We start from the raw sequence: 18,075 nt of genomic DNA, 5'->3' as shown, positions 1-18,075 counted from the left end.
ACATAAAGTCATCCACAACACATGACACAAATATCTGTACGTGGAAACCTTGTAAGGGGAAAAACCACGATGGCAAACCTTACCCACAATCAGATGATATTACTATAGATAGTAAGTGTACAAAGAGGGGTCTGCACATGCAGAAAGGCCAACAGCCTAGAGCTCATTGCTCAATCACAGATGGGAGTCACACTGATTACAGTTGGATGGTTAAATCCAATGAGAAAGTACTGCACAAAATAACATCTTCATATGCTAGAGTCAGTACCAGTGTAATGTTGATATGCTTCTACAAAAACCTAACTTCAAATTCAAATGATGTCTTTGTGTATATCTCTGCTTGATCTCACATATACCCTTCCTTAAATATTTTTCGCATTCCACACCTGATCTTACAAATAAGATCTTACATTTATACCATACCCTAAGACCAATTTTAGTAGGTCGGCTCTACAAGATATTACAATAAAACATTTACAAATAATATAATATCTGATGCAATAACCGATTGAACATGTTAGCGTAATGCATTTACAATAATAATAAATCATCTCCATAGCCTGCCATGCTGATCTGGAAAAGATAAACCTGCCGGTGTAACCCTAGATAACCTGGACCTATTTGCTGGTAAAAGCAAATATGCAAATAAGAATATGCCAATGATTATTACTTCAAAGAAAAGTGTCCACATGATGTCTTCGACATTACCAGGTGTCTTCCATGTCAATGCAGGTACTGGTGAACATTATATCCTGCCGGTTAACCATATACCGGTGACTGTTGAACAATTTACTGATTGCCGGTGAATGTTGCTAGATCTCCAAAGTAGGTGTATTTAGTAGGTGTTGACATCAATGAAAAAACCATACCAAAATACCAACAATCTCCCCCTTTGGTATCGATGGCAACACAAGAGGGAAAAACCATCAAAGTGCCAAAACAAAAATGCCAAGTATAGAAGCCAATTCTCCCCCTGGGAGTAATTATACCAAACACTCATACCAATCTCTCCTCAAAAAAGATAATGCATTTTTCAATATATCTTTCCTTAATGTTTTTCCATATATCTCTCCCCCTTTGACTTCAAATGCCAAAGTCACAAAAAGTCAAGTTCATACAAAATACCAACCAATTCAATATGCCAACTACTCCCCCTGAGAAGTAGCTTCCTCATCAAATATCAGAATAAAAGATTTGTCCATTTAATTCTGCTGGTTGATGACAATCATCAACTGTCTAAGTCTCTACCGGTGGAGGTAAGACTTCGAGCTGATCTCTGAGATACTCAAAAGTTTCCTTAGGCAAAGGTTTTGTAAAAATATCTGCAAGCTATTCTTTAGTATTCACATAAACCAATTTTATTTCCTTTTCTTTAACTTTTTCCCTTAGAAAATTTAGTTTGATAGAAACATGTTTTGGTTTAGAATGCAATACTAGATTCTTAGATATATCAATTGCTGCAGTGTTATCACAATATATAGTAATAGGTTCCTTGCATTTTACCTTTATGTCTTTCAACATTTGCTTAAGCCAAAGTACCTGTGTACAGTTTGTTCTACTGCAACATATTCTGATTCTGCTGTTGATAAAGATGTACAACTCTGTTTCTTACTTAACCAAGAAACTAATCTCTTTCCAAGAAAGAATGCTCCTCCAATGGTGCTTTTTCTATCATCCACATCTCCTGCCCAATTTGCATCTGTGTATGCATATAGATCAAAATTTTCATCATTAGGATACCATAATCCAAGATTTGCTATGCCTTGTAAGTACCGAAAAATCCTTTTTACTGCTGATTCATGATTTTCCCTAGGATTACTCTAAAATATAGAAACTATACATATTGTATTCATAATATCAGGTCTGGTTTGTGTCAAATACAGTAAACCTCCTATCATAGATTTGTATCTAGTTGGATTGACAGGTGTAGATTCATCCCTTTGAGATAATTTTTCATTTGTAGTCATAGGTGTGCTTACCAGTTTAGAGTTTTCCATCCCAAATTTCTTAAGAAGTTCTTTCAAGTACTTAGATTGACTCAAAAATATGCCTTTATCAGTCTGTAAAATCTGCAATCCTAAAAAGAATTTTATTTCTCCAATCATAGACATTTCAAATTCATGCTGCATTTTAAGAGAAAATTCTTTGCATAATCCATCTTCTCCTCCAAAGATTATATCATCAAAAAATACTTCCATAATCAAGATCTCATCATTAGTTACTTTGTAATATAAATTGCTATCTGCATTTCCTTTAGTAAAACCAATTTTTAAAAGATACTTATCCAATCTTGCATACCAAGCTCTTGGAGCTTGTTTTAGTCCATACAGAGCTTTTCTTAATCTGCAAACCATATCATTGTTATCTATAAAAGAAAATCCATTAGGTTGTTCAATATAAACTTCTTCTTCAAGATCTCGATTCAAAAATGCACATTTAATATCCATTTGATAAACTTTGTAATCCTTGTGAGCTGCAAAGGCCAAGAATAATCTAACTGCCTCAATTCTGGCTATCGGTGCAAAGGTTTCATTGTAATCAATTCCCTCTTTCTAAGAATATCCCTTACACACTAGTCTTGCTTTATTCCTGACAACCTTACCATCTTCATTGAGTTTGTTTTTAAATACCCATTTGGTTCTAATTACATTTTTATTTTCAGGCTAGGGAACTAATTTCCAAGTATTTTTTTTCTCAATTTGTCCTAATTCTTCTTCCATAGCTTTAATCCCGAATTTATCTTCACATGCCTCATTGATAGATAATGGTTCAATTTGAGAAATAAGACATACCTATTCATTTGCCAATCTTCCTCTTGTCATGACTCCTTTAAATTTGCTTCCAATTATCTGATCTTCAGAATGATTCAGTCTTACATACCGGGGTGTCTTAGTCTGTTGTTGTTCTTCAATTACTGTGGTATCCTCTGATGATACCGGAGTAACTGGATCATCATTATGTACTGGTGGATTTACTGTTGGTTCATTTGTCATAATTTTTGTTACTAGTTCAGAGTCTATATACCTTGAAGTTCCTCTGAATTGTTCATCAATCTTTACATTTGTACTCTCAACAATTTTTTGTAGTCTTTTATTAAAACATCTATAAGCTTTACTCTTAGATGAATAACCAAGAAATATTCCTTCATCACTTCTAGGATCAAACTTTCCAATATACTCATCTCTTCTAATATAACATTTACTTCCAAAAATTCTGAAATACTTAAGAGTAGGAGTATTACCAAACCATAGTTCATGAGGGGTCTTACTGGTTTCACCTTTGATGTGAATTTTGTTGAATGTATAGACAACAGTGCTTACTACCTCTCTCCAGTACACATGTGGTAGATTTGCTTCTGATAACATACTTCTTGCTACATCCAAAATAGTTCTATTTTTTCTTTCAACAACTCCATTCTGTTGTGGTGTCCGAGGTGCTGATAACTGTCTTTTGATTCCATTTACTTCATAGAATGTATTAAAATCTCTGGATGTGAATTCTCCTCCTTGATCTGATCTTAAACATTTAATTTTCTTACCGGTTTCATTTTCAACCATTGCTTTGAATAGTTTGAACTTCCCAAGTGCTTCTGATTTTTCTCTAAGAAAAGTAACCCAACACATTCTAGAATAATCATCAATAATTAGCATAAAATATCTATTACATTGTAAGCTTTTAGTTCTAGCCGGACCACATAAATCAGTGTGAATTAAATCAAGAGCATTATTGGATTTTTCTGGAATACTTTTGAAACTAGCTCTAACTTGTTTTCCAAATTGACATTCCTTGCAAATTGTATTCTGAGGTTTCACAATTTTAGGTAGATCTCTAACTGTCTTAGAAGTACTAATTTTTACCATGCAATCAAAATTTACATGATATAGTCTTTTATGCCATAGCCAACTTTCATCTATATGAGCAATTAAGCATGCCTTTTCACTGTTATTCAAATGAAAGATATTACCTCTAGTCTGATTACTGGTTGCAATTTCCAAACCGGTTCTATTCATGATTTTGCATTTTCCATTTTTGAATTGTAATTGAAAACCTTTCTCAACTAATTGACCAACACTTAAAAGATTATGTTTTAATCCTTCAACATAGTAAACATTGTCAGTGTTATGTTTACCATCAAGAGATATTGAACCCTTACCTTTGATTGAACAGGCTTTGTCATCTCTAAATCTTACTAAACCTCCATTGTATTCTTGAAAGTTCAAGAATTTACCTTTGTCTCCAGTCATGTGATGTGAGCGTCCTGAGTCAATAATCCATTCATCCTTTGATTCCACTTTAGCTGCTAGGGCTTGTTCTACCGGTTGAGTAGTAGGTACCGGTTGATCTTCTATTATAGCAACAAAGACCCATCCGTTGTCAGCTAGATCCTCATTAGAATCATCAGTCACACCTTCATCAACAATGTAACAAGATTTATCTTTGTTTTTCTTAAATCTGTATCTCTGATGTTCAGGATTAGGTTTGTATGTCCGTCTAGCTTCTTCTCTTAGTCTAGCATGTCTATCAGGGCATCTTGAAGCCATATGACCAATCTTATTATAGTTGAAACATTTAAAGGGTGCTTTACCTTCATACTTACTTCCAATTGGACCTTTTGGCATTTTTCTTGCAAATAGTGCTTCAAGTTCTTCAAGCACTTCATTCTCCTTCCTAGTTTCTTCAAGTTCTCTTGCATAAAAGGCTCTCCAGTTTGATTTATCAAAAGATGGAGTAGATGATGTTGATGCTTTGAAGGCCAAATCAGTTTTTATAGTAGCAACAGGACCAAATTCCTTAATTTCAAAAGCTGAAAGTTTTCCAATCAATGTATCCCTAGTTACTAATGTATTAGGCATTGTTCTTAACTCATTAATAGTAGTAACCTTCATTTTATATGCCGGTGGCAAACCTCTTAAGATTTTTGAAAAAATCTCATCTTCACTCAAGGTTCCTCCACAACATTTGATACCTAAAACAATTTCATTTACTCTTTCCATAAAATCAGAAATTCTTTCATCTTCTTCCATTTTCAGATGTTCATACCTGACTCGGAAGCTTTCAAGTTTTGCAATTTTGACTGTGGAATCCCCTTCATTTAGTGTTTCCAAATGATCCCAAATAGCTTTTTCAGTAGATCTATCTGATAACCCCATGATTTGTTGATCTGATAATGCACTCAAAAGTGCTTCTCTTGCTTTGCAATCATTTTCTTCATCTTTAGCTAAATTAAGAGGAGCTGTCTGACCAGCTACAACAGCAGTATAACCATTCTTAGTAACTTCCCAGATATCTTTACCAATGCAATTCATATGTGTCTCCATTCTGATTTTCCATATTCCATAGTTGGTTCCATCAAGTTTAGGACTATCCTTTCTGAAATAATTAGTAGACATTGGATCTCCTCAAGTTGTTAAACTTCTGCAAAAAGAGGACTAAGCTCTGATACCAATTGTAGGTCCTAAGGACAACTGAGAGGGGGGGGTGAATCAGTTGTCTAATAAATTCAAACCAAAATCTTATTAACCAACATAATGCTTAGTACCAGTAAGATAGTTAAGTATGCCAATAAACAGTGTTAACAGAAAATTGCTATACCCATAAGAATTAATGCATGAGACATAAACATAAAGTCATCCACAACACATGACACAAATATTTGTACGTGGAAACCCTATAGGGGGAAAAACCACGATGGGAAACCTTACCCACAATTAGATGATACTACTGCAGATAGTAAGTGTACAAAGAGGGGTCTGCACATGCAGAAAGGCCAACAGCCTAGAGCTCACTACTCAATCACAGATGGGAGTCACGCTGACTATAGTTGGATGGTTAAATCCAACGAGAATGTACTACACAAAATAGCATCTTCATATGCTAGATTAAGTACCGGTGTAATGCTGATATGCTTCTACAAAAACCTAACTTCACCTTCAAATGATGTCTTCATGTATATCTCTACTTGATCTCACATATACCTTTCCTTAAATTTTTTTCACATTCCACACCTGATCATACAAATAAGATCTTACATTTATACCATACCTTAAGACCAATTTTAGTAGGTCGGCTCTACAAGATATTACAATAAAAAATTTACAAATAATATAATATCCGATGCAATAATCGATTGAACATGTCGGCTTAATGCATTTACAACAATAATAAATCATCTCCATAGCGTGCCATGCTGATATGTGAAAGATAAACCTGCCAATGTAACCCTAGATAACCTGGACCTATTTGCCGGTAAAAGCAAATATGCAAATAAGAATATGCCAATGATTATTACTTCAAAGAAAAGTGTCCACATGATGTCTTCGACATTACTAGGTGTCTTCCATGTCAATGCAGGTACCAGTGAACATTATATCCTGTCGGTTAACCATATACCAATGACTGTTGAACAGTTTACTAATTGCTGGTGAATGTTGCTAGATCTCCAAAGTAGGTGTATTTAGTAGGTGTTGACATCAATGACAAAACCATACCAAAATACCAACATCATTAATGCAAAGTTGAGTCCAAATTTCAAAAGAAGCCACAAGGGAAGGCCAAAAGAAAATCCCTTGATTCAAGGAGGTTTTTGAGGCCTTTCCAATAGTCCTACCCCTATTTTGAAGGCCCCCAATGGTGAGTCACTAGTCAAGGGAAGTTTTGGGAGTAAAATTAGCTAGTAACTTCTAGTTCCATCCCTCTTTTTATGCAATTTTCAACTCCATCTGCCCAACAACTAAATTTTTGAAATTCATAGTCAGTTGGGAGCTGATTTGGAGGAAGGAGCAGTCAACAATCAAGTCAAAGGTAGACAAGCATTTCAAATTATTGAATATTGGAGCCTTTTTCATATAAGTCTCTCTCCTTCTTCGTTCTTCCCTATTTCTTAGTCTTTTCTTTGCTATAGCAGAAAGTTGATGCTTTGTAACTCATTCCTTATGAGTACTTTCAGATTTTAAAAAAAAATTCTAGACTTGTAATTGAGAAGTCTTCTATTTCTCAATAAAGAAGATTAGTTCCTTCTCAAAAGTTTTTTTTCTCTAGCATTGTATGTGAATACTTTAGATAAAATATTGTGATTTTATTTAAAATCCTTCATTTATATTGCATTCCTTCAATGTTTGACTCAAACAACAACATATTATATTGTAGGTCATGGATTGTGTATTGTGTTTTGTTGAATCAATGTTGTGAAATCTGCATTGTTTTCCTTCAATCAAACAACAAACATATAAACTTTTCACATGAAACATTAATGCAAAACATGCATAAATGAGTTGTGAGAAGAGGTACCTTTGTAGTTGAGATTTTTGTAAGTCCAATAGCATATCAAGTCTTTTGATAATTAGTGTATCACCTTAATGATCAGTAGTTTCACTTCCAACACATCTTCCTATCCCTTTTCTCAAGAAAACTTTACTAGTTTTTAGGATATCAAAAGGGGAGCCAACCCATAATCTAGAGGTTCACCCTCACAATGAGAAAGCCACAAGCTCTAGGATGTTTTGATGTTTCACGGGATTGTTGAGCTTTCAACTTAGCTCTTGAGTGAAAATCCCCATTACAATGATTTTTGGCATGCCCAGTGGGATTGTTTAAGCTATCTGAGCTCAAATAATTTCTATATTTATTGCTGATATTGGTGTGTATATCAGTGATATCTGAATTTGGAGGAAATATCTTCACACTCATGGCAACTCAAATCCAAATATACTAGTTAAATTAGTTCCATGTGCTGATATGTTACAAGCATGTTCATTTTATTTTGATTTTCCATCTTTTTATATAAGAAAATATGTCCCTGCATAACAAAAATATATCCTATCATCCTCCATATATTGAAAATGCAACTCCTACACCATCTTACCAACCATACCAAAGTATCCTCAATGTTGGTTTTTACCCAAATAACTCATTGACAAAATATAACCAACATATTCAATATTCTTACCACCCACGCATCCCCACTCAGCTTTCTAACCAGCTCCAAAATAATGATTTTGGATTTAAGGAAATCAAAGAAAATTTTCAAGACTTGAATTAGTTACTGGATCAGATAAAGAGACAACATGAATTTGATTTGCAACAAGACAAATGGGCTTATCAAGCCTATGTGAGTGAGTAAGAGATGGAAGATCAAAGGAGATAGTATGAAGAATACCTTGCAAGGGAAATAGAAGCAAAAGAGTGTTGGATGTTGCTGAGAATTTTGCTGGAGTGATGTGTGTTGGTTCCCAAATCAATAGATCCTAAATCTTAGAGAAATAACCACTTACTCATAAAAAGATCTAGGATGGGTTTGGCCAACAAACAAGATACAACACTAAGGCTGCAATCTTCTTCTCTTTAGGCTTTGCAAGACCTAGGTGGGTATCCCTATAGAAATGATACACAACATTTTGGCTTTATATAAACAAAGATTGCACTCTATAGAAGATGCTTTCAGTGAAAACATACCAAGGAAAGTATAATGAACTACAAATTCTGGCTTGAACCTTAGCTTGTATCACTTTGCTTGCATTGAAAGTTGGCTCTAATCTATTGTACTCCCAATGAAGAAAAACTGAAAAATAAAATATAAATGGTGAAATAAGAATGTGGAAATGATCCTAAAACTTAGAAAAATATGACCAGTTCTTGTTCAAGAGGAATACAGAGTCAAACAACAGGCCTAAAGAATAATAATAACATAGTATCAGCATTAAAATTCAATAGTAAACATTCAAGATTTTCTTAAAATGCTCAGATTGAGAATGCATCCACAACTTACAATATCACCTACACAAATGTTGTAGTATTTAAGACATAATTTAATTCATTTTACTTTAACTGAAACCTATCAAGGAATACATTCTCCATTAGAGAAGACAAGTTGAACATGTCATTAACATAATAACTCATACAACACAATACAAGAGATACGAGCAAGAAAAATGAATGTTTCTCTATATTTGTTTTCTGAATAAAATTGGTACATTCATGATAGATTTCTATGCTCACTAAACTTGCAGATGACTAATTGTCAAAATATTGCTTCACAACTTTCCTAGTACATACTAATCAAAATTTCCAAATCCTTCTTCTTGGCCTTGAATTCCCTTTTATAACACAAGAGAGCCAAACAAGCTTCAGGCCAAGAAGACACATGTCAAAAGTACATTGCATTACAACTCGCCCTAAGGCCTTTTGTCCTTGCTACCCTGCATGCACTCTTCTCTATTGCATTAAATGCGGGGGGCTTGAGAGGGCGTCATCCTGGAAGCTTTGGATTGCAGGTCTGCAAAACCTGCCTTCTCAATGGTACTTTAACATTTTCTCTTGTCAGGATTTGTAGTACATCTTGGCATCTAATAGCAGGTAACTTGGAGAATGGGCTTTGGTGATTGAGTACTTCTAGATCAATCCTCCTCAAAATTAGTAACCTGCATAAAAATTTATAGTAGCAAACTAGAAGGATTATGACTAATCCTCTCCCTTAAGCTTCTCTTCTTCCAAGGAGTAGTACTTTCTATGCAATTCTTCTATCTTGTCCATAGGCCAAGAGAAACCCCTCAAACCCTGCAACTTATTTATTACTTCCCTGGTTTTGTGGGCTGGCACAGTTGCAGCCTCCAAAGTAAATCTATGGTACATCAAATCAACCTCCATGATCTTATCAATGATATTATAATATGACTCACTTTGGAAGGGATCAATAGCCAAGTAAGTCAAAAATGCATTTATGGTGTCTTGGAAGCCTTACTTCCACTCATATAAGCCTTTGATTTGTCCTTTGCCTATCAAAATTGTGGGGATATCCCACTTTTTCAATCCCTAAAAAGAATTAATCATTTTAACCAATGCCTTCTTCTCATCTTCAACATTTGGCAATTCTTTAATCAATAAATCGTAATTATTCCACATCACCCCTATAATTTGGGGTGGAGAGGCTATATTTTTTACCACCAACATGACCTCCTTTGAATTTTGACTCGTAGGCATCTAGGTGTAATAGGCTGAAAGAATGAAAGAATTTCATCCAGCTGACTAAGGAGTTGTGAAGTCAAAGAATATGAGGTGTGCACCTTGCTCAATTTTTCAATAATTTTACTTGACACCTGCAAAATTGAAGCCTTCCTGATTTCAAAATAATTATTTTCGGCCTCATCTTTGACCCTCTACAATTCTTTATTCATCTTTTCTAACTCTTTAGGTGTGATTCCCCCTGAAGAATCTACTATCACATTCTTTATTTTCTCCTTTAATGCAATGTTTTCAATGATTAATTTATTATAATTTTCATTATGAGCCACATGCATGTCCTTCAGCCTTATATGTTTTTTCTCAAGATCTTCTACTAATAGTTGAGAAAATTGGACATCATGTGATGGGATAGCTACAACCTTAGATGCAATAGTGTCTTCAAGTGTCCTCACTAGTGCATCCCCTATTTTTTGTTGTCCCCCCTTCCAAAACTATAGGTTTGTGAACATTTGGGGCTTTTGACCATAGAGAAAAAGCCTTTAGGCCTATTGTTACCCCTGACCCATGCTCTTCTAACTCTTTTTAAAAACTAAGGCCCTTCTGCCGCATGATTTGGTCTAACAAGAAGATTTTCATAAAATCCCATCCGAGAACAAGAAGCATGCCACTATTTTGAATCATTTCCGTTCCTTCTTCAAGGGTGCATGTGAAAATATTCCTATCAAAATTTCTAATATCTTCATTAGATAAATCCTTTAACTTTTCCCTAAGCTAAAAGGATTTGAACTCGGAAGAGTTCACAAACCTATCATCTACTATGAAGTTATTTGAAGTAATGATTTTTTCATCATTCATTTCTTCTTTAGGAATTGTACTCAGGATGATGGCTCTATCTAAATCATTTAGAACTTCAACAACCTCATTTTCATGGAATGTTTCCTGAGGGGGAGAAGGTGGTGGCACATTTGTATCAAGATCTTCTTGAATATCTACAAAGTTAGACATTTTTTCTTTTCCCTTTTCAACCTTTCTGACTTGTTCAACAACCTAACTAGATGTTCCAAGAGACAGTTCTTCAACTGTTACTGTATGCCTCTTCACCTTGTACACTGCAGGGGTTGGTTCAGTAGAAATTTCTTCAAATTTATCCCCTTTATCCTTGGCATCCCTTCTCTCCATTTCAATTTTTATTATGTCATCTTCCTTTCCTGTCATGAAAGACATCCTAACAAAATCATTTTGAAAATCTTTATAAAAACCTTCAAAATTGGGATCCTCCTACCTCCTTTCCCTCCCAAGCTTCTTCATGAGCTCCCATTTCTTATTGTTCTGATCTAACTTAGTAGGGTAAGTATTTCTAATCAAATCTTGTCTTTCACAAAAATAATGAAAATAACCCTTTTCCTTTAGCTTATGTATCCTAAGTTCATTTATACATCCCTCAGGGTCAAAATGACTAGCTTGGGCAACCTTTAATCTGTAGCTCTTTACCAAAAAGTCCTATACTTTCTCCAAGGTATCACAACCTATAGTGAATTCTCCAAAAACAATTACCCTAGGGAGGATACTCCCCTTCTTATCTATTCTAATTTTCTCCCTCTCCATCCATATTATTTTCCAAATTAATTCAAGGAAAGCTATCCTGGGAGAGAAAAAAGTGGCAAAACATGAGGTTCTTTCTCACACTCGTAGACCTTGATGATGGTGTAGTTTCCATACAAAGAAATCTCCAAAATTATGGATGAATGCTCCCTTTGGATAGATCATCCCTTTAGCCCTACAACTCCTTATCCTCAAAATTTTAATGACATTCCTAGGTAGCCTTGGTAACTTAACCCCAAGCCTTGACAATACTTTCATGATAAAATGATCAAACAAAACACATTAATTACCATACTTGGACCCCTTATCCCAAACTCAAATTCACCTTTGTATTGGCAATGGAAGAGTTGTGTGTGGGTTATTTGTCCTTATACTTAATTCTGGTCCCTAGTAAGCCCTATTGTGATAAAGAATCAGATGACACAATAAAAAATAATGTCTGAATTCTAGATTCTCATCTTTATTCCTTTCTCCCATTAACCCCTAATGCATCTTGTCATGAATTATAGATGAAAAATCATATAGCTCATTTATTGAGGGGTGCTGGATATTGATGGCAATCATCATGAAATCTATGGGCATTTGAGTAAGCCCACAATTCACCCCAAGAACCTGTCCCAATGCATAATTCATCTTGATAAAGTAGGGCTCAAAGCATTCCAATTTGAAAGGCTCTTTTTCAGATGGTAGGACATAATTATGTGATTTCTGAAAAAGTTTGTTCATAAAATGAGGAACAAGGTCCTTTCTATACCTTTCTTTCTTTTATTGATAGTCCCTCTACAAATTGCCTCTGTTGATTCCCTTGAGGGAAGACCCGTCTAGACCAAAACATTCAACAATGGCCCTATGTGATATGTTCAATAGGACATAGCCCTCTACAGTTCTTACAGTCCAGCTTGGGGAATCATAAGCGTTGGCCAACTCTCTTATCAACATAGGCTCTACAAAAACATTTGGCACTACTATATTTCCCAAATTCAATGTCCATGGATTGGACACTAGGACATACTTGTCTCTATTGCTATGAAAGCAATAAAATATATCCCACCCGCTTTCCTTTGTGGATGTATCTCTACATCTTGCCTCCTTATCATTGAAGACAATTTTGAGGCTATCATTCATGGAGGACCCCTCAAACAATTCTAATAGGTCATGATGAAGGCTTCTTGTTTTTTTGGTTGCCCTCTTTACAGATTCTTCTAATTTCTATTCAACTTCATGCTGCAATTCTTCTACAATCATTGCATGAGAAAGAGGGGTAGTAGGCACTGTTGCTGGTTGCTCTACCTAGGCTGATGATTCTCTCTTAGATGCTTTTCTAGGTCGCTTTGCAGCTCTAGGAGTTAGCTTCTTCACAGGAGCAGTTTCTTTAGTCTTCTCATGAGGGTTTTCTTTTTGTGGGGTCAACACTCAAAGAATTGAGGCTTCTTCAGCAGCAGTGTTAACTGCAGCAGTGACCTCCTCCATGGGAGAAGGGACTTTAGTGGAAGGTTTTTCAACAAAGGCCTTTTGAACACTTCTTAGCCTATTCTGAATTGGTTTCTTGGATTTAGAAGGGGGGACAAGTTCATCTGAAGACTCACTATTAGAGACAATAGTGGTAGTCATCTGAATTGTCTTTCTTTTCTTCTTTGTGGCCTTTACTTTGGGAGGGGAGCTTGCTTCGGCCTCCTCAGACATTTTTGGGGCAGTTTGAGGGTTTGGCTTAGCAGTGGGAGCACTCTCAATCACTGGCATGGGTGCAATTACATCAATGGGGACAACATGATTAATTTATGGCATCATAGAGCTAGCACTAGTTTCGAGGACACTTTCAGCAATGGGAGTAGCAAAATTGTTAGTAGGGGAAGCCATTTTAACACTTAAAAAAAAGGAGACCTTGGAAAATTAAACGCGGATGCAAACCCTATAGACTATAGGGAACCCACACAAAGCTTTGTGTATTCACAACTATGGCACCCTAACAATACACAAGGATAGCGAAAAAATTGACTTATTGGTTTCCTTTTGTCAAATTACTAGAATGCGTGTTGATTTGCTAAAACTTGCTCTTCTTCTCACTTTGGAATGCTCTGAATTCTCTTTTGGATGCAAGGTATAGGATAAAATCGATGAATTTCTCTTTTATGGCATCACCATTAATTCATCTATGCTGGACAGAGTTAGTTGTTGGTGCCAAATCTAAATTTCATCCATTGATCAGGAGATGAACGGTCAAGATTGTCTTTTGACAACTCTCGCATGATGACATGGCATTCATAAGACTCTCTTGACCACCTTAGACTTTTTTAAAAAATATATCATTTGAGATACTTTTACCATCCTATGATTTTCACCATCTTTGTAGGATAAGCCTTCCTTAGATCCCTCTTGTTTTTTTTATCCCACACCATCTTTTTCTATTTTAGCTATCCGTGAGAGATAAGGTTCCTATGCATTTACTTTTCTTTTTTATCCAACGACACTTGGGAGTATTCTTGTACCTTTGTGGGATAATTCTTCTCTATCCTTTCTTTGTTGGCACTTGTCTCTTTTTACCCCACAACATATCAGTCATCCTTATTTCTCCTTGCGGGATAAGGTTCTGAGCATATCTTCTAAGCATCTCCTTATCTCATGTTATTCATAGCTCCCTATTTGTCTCCCACTTGAAATCAATTTTCTTTGTGTGTTTTCTCCACATGGGATAAGCCTTTTAAGCTTATTCTCTCTTATCCCGCGACCCATCTCTTGTCCCCATGGGAACGCGTAGGATAAGAGATCCTCTTGTTCTTGGCTTGCAATTCTTATCCCACAACCAAATTTGAATAGGCAGAATTACTTGTGGGATAAGGCCTCTTGAGAATCCTTTGATATTCCTTATCCTGTGAGACAACTCTTTGCGGATGAATAAATCAGTGGGACAAACCTTTACACTTGTTACCTCCTCCACTATCTCTTATCCCATGCCATCTTTTGAAGACTTGGAGACCCTACAGGATAATATTTACTTTGTAACTAAGTTATTTCTTATCCTATGTGATCATAGTGCATACTAAAAACTATTGCCACCCTTGTGAATTCTCCTTATCTCATGTGATCATAGTGCATATTGAAAACTATTGTTGCCCTTGTGAATTCTCCTTATCCCGCGTGGCCCTTTTGTTGTCATGAAGTGACTAGGGATAAGGATCCCTTTGTATCTTCTTTAAAATTCTTATCCCATGGTTCTCTACCACTTCTTCAAATGTGTTGTAGGATAACACTTCTCCTTGAGTAGTATTATTCTCTTATCCTATAAGGCTAACACCCTTTTCTTAAATGCTTGCGGGGTAACTTTCTTCATATTTCCTTTGACGTACTTATCCTGCACAATAGCGACACTAAGGTGGACACTTAAGTGGATCTTTTGAGCATGTGAAAATTATCCATGGGTGAAGTGATCATGTGAAGGGGCCTCCTCTAGGGGATTCTAAGACCTTTTGTCATGAGAGTTTTGCAGTAGTTAGGAATATAACAAAAAATTAAAAGACCTACTAAGATCGGTGATGCCTAATGCACAGGGCTGATAAACAAATGACAAAAAACCCTTTTGATGATGACTTAAAACATGGGTGCCAACAAATGCAGGTCAAATGCAGCAGGGCAAAAACTCTTTAAAATCCTAAACCCTAGGGACTAAGAATAATAGGCAAGGCACAATAAAAAGCCAATTTTTTACACTTCTAATAGTGGCTCTAGCTTGGGGACGTTGACCCGTTAGGTCAAAGTGAGGATCCAGATATCTCAGACATCGAACCAATCAAAAAATGCTAGAATATTTATAAAACTCTAATCAAACCTATATACAAACCCTAAACCTATTGTACATGGAAAACATTAAGCAAAGAAATGCTTCAAGAACTGTCCATGCATTGGGTGTTCTTGCATCTCACCATTCATATCTATGAGGAAATACAAATCCTCACCATTTTTCTCAGAAACAATAAATGGATCCAGCCACAAGGCTTCAAATGTGCCATGCCTGCCTTTGTCTTGGGCTCTAGCATTCCAAAGAAGCACCAAATCACTGATTTGAAATTTTCTTTCTCATGCTTTCTTATCAAATAGGTACTTACTTTTTTGTTGTAGATTTAGTTTCCTCCTGTAGCGTCCTAAAATTGCGACACTTGCAATTTCGACTGCATTTTGGTCTTCACGATGGCGATGCAACACACAACCTGAATGGAGACCCCGAAACTTGTCCACGACACTGAAAACTGCATTTTTCAAGCACCCTGGCCTGAACCTCCTTGCACCCTACTGTCCCGGGAGGTGGGACCAGAGCGCCCAGTGCCCTGGTCCCTAGGACCAGGGCACCCAGCGCCCTACTCCCTGGGTCCTATTTTGGGCCCGGTCTCCTAAGGGGTCTTGGGTCTTTTTGTTTGCAAATTGGAAATAAACTTTCCTGGTCGGCCTAAGGTTGGGAAAATCAGTCGATCAGCCCTAAATGACAAGTATATAAACTACTTTTTTCTCTCTCATTTGGCATGAGGAGGATATGTGTACAAAGCATGGAAACTATACTCAAGCATTCAAGCATTCAAACATTCAAGCATTCATTCCAAGTCTCCATTCAAGGCTAAGTGTTGCATTCAAGACAAAGATTCAACCATTGAAGAGGAGATCACATACTACATGCTACAACATACAACATACAACATCTATACCTTCGCACATAAGGATACAAACATCCTTAGAACAAGGTATTAGTACTTGTTTTACAGTCATTTACATTTACAGCTCTTGCTCATTTCTTGGTTAATTCCAAAACCGGGGTTTGACCTAAAGGAAAACCCCTAATCCCTAACCCCCCAATCGTCTTCGCTTTTCTGTGTGTAGGTTGCAGGTACACGGTTGAAATTGAAGATCTGGAATCCTTGTGCAGAAACGAACAGATCCCCCTTCGTTTCGCAGATTTTTTGGAGGACCGTGGCGCTCGGGCGCCATCGTCCCGACAACTTTTGCTCAAATTTGCAGGACAGCGCCATATTGACATTTTACTGCTAATTCCAGGTCCGCAGCTTCATCCTATATCCCTATCTCAGTTTATAAGTGAATCTTTGTCACTTTCTATGCATTCCTAGCTTAATTCTCCTATGCACATTCTTTACAAAAGAGGGTAGCCTTGCTATCTTAACCCTTGAAACTCATTTAGCATCCAATCTTGCATTGTGTGGGATTGGATCTTGTGGGTTTCAACCCCTCTTTTGAATGTAAAGTGTCTCCCTTAAGTGAAAACCATCAACCCTAGAGTGAATCTCCCTTCTCTCTCCTTGGAGTTGGAAGAGGGGAGAGCAACTAGGGTTCGATTGCGATTTTCTGCTTTACATTTTGGTGAACCCAACGTGAACATCCTTTCTGATTTTTCATGCTTAGATCTGAAAAAATTGATTACATTTCCATGTTTGATCTTTTGCAAAATTTTAGAGGTGATTGCATAAAAACCCTAAAATTTCTTTTTAGTAATTGAACTTGTGAAATATTTAATTGTTAATGCTTGCTTCAGATCTGCCCTTCTATTACAAATTATCAATTCATATCTATGCTTTAATTTTGAAACTTAAGTGGTTAAGTGTCAAAACCCTAATTTTTGAAACCCTCTTGATTCAACCTTTGTTCGACAATTTCACTGATCAAAACATCTCCAAATCAGCTGTAACTTTGGATTCCGCAATAAAATCACAATATCTTTCATCCCTAAAAATTTGGAAAAAAGTTGCGAGGACCGTGTGCACTCCGAGCGCCATCGTCCCCGACATTTTTTCCGAAATTTCGGGAGCGAGATCTTATTGTATTTTCCTGCTAAAATCCAGAATTTTGGCTGATTTTATCAATTTTAACACCTTCAAAATTACAGTCAAAGTTGGTCTAGGGATTGCTTGGATTAATGCTTCTAATCATTCAAAAATCATTGAAATTGAAATTTTGTGTCAAAATTGTGTTCTTACTATCCTAAATCTGAAAAGTGTGTTTGCATTCATTCGAAATTTCAGTGCTTTATTCAAATTCTTACAATATGTGACTTTTGAAATTAAGTGCTTAATTACAACAACTTTGATTTCCGCTTTCAAAATTGAGTTTTGCGTGAAATTGAGTCAATTTTTAAATTTCAAAATTTGCATTGCTCTTGACATTCCCTCTAAAATCATAAAATTCAAAATTTCAGTTTCCCTCTCTTTTTTCAAAATTCAAATTTTGCATTTTTCGACAATCTTGGTAGGGTTCAATTTCGAGATTGCAACTTTAATTTGGCCTATCTACAATCATAAAATCACTCAATTTTTTCAGATTAGCTCTAAAATCATCATACCTTTCATCCCTGCAAATTTTGAAAAAAGTTGCAAGGACCGTGTTGCACTCCGAGCGCCACGGTCCCAGACATTTTTTCCTAAATTTCGGGAGACTATCGTGATTGCATTTAACAGCTTAAATCCAGAAGATTGGCTGATTTTACTGAAAATTGCTACCTCTAAATTCAAAACTTTCTCTCTC

This window comes from Cryptomeria japonica, chromosome 6 (assembly GCF_030272615.1).
Source record: "Cryptomeria japonica chromosome 6, Sugi_1.0, whole genome shotgun sequence".
NCBI lineage: Eukaryota > Viridiplantae > Streptophyta > Pinopsida > Cupressales > Cupressaceae > Cryptomeria > Cryptomeria japonica.
This window is presented reverse-complemented; position numbering follows the sequence as displayed.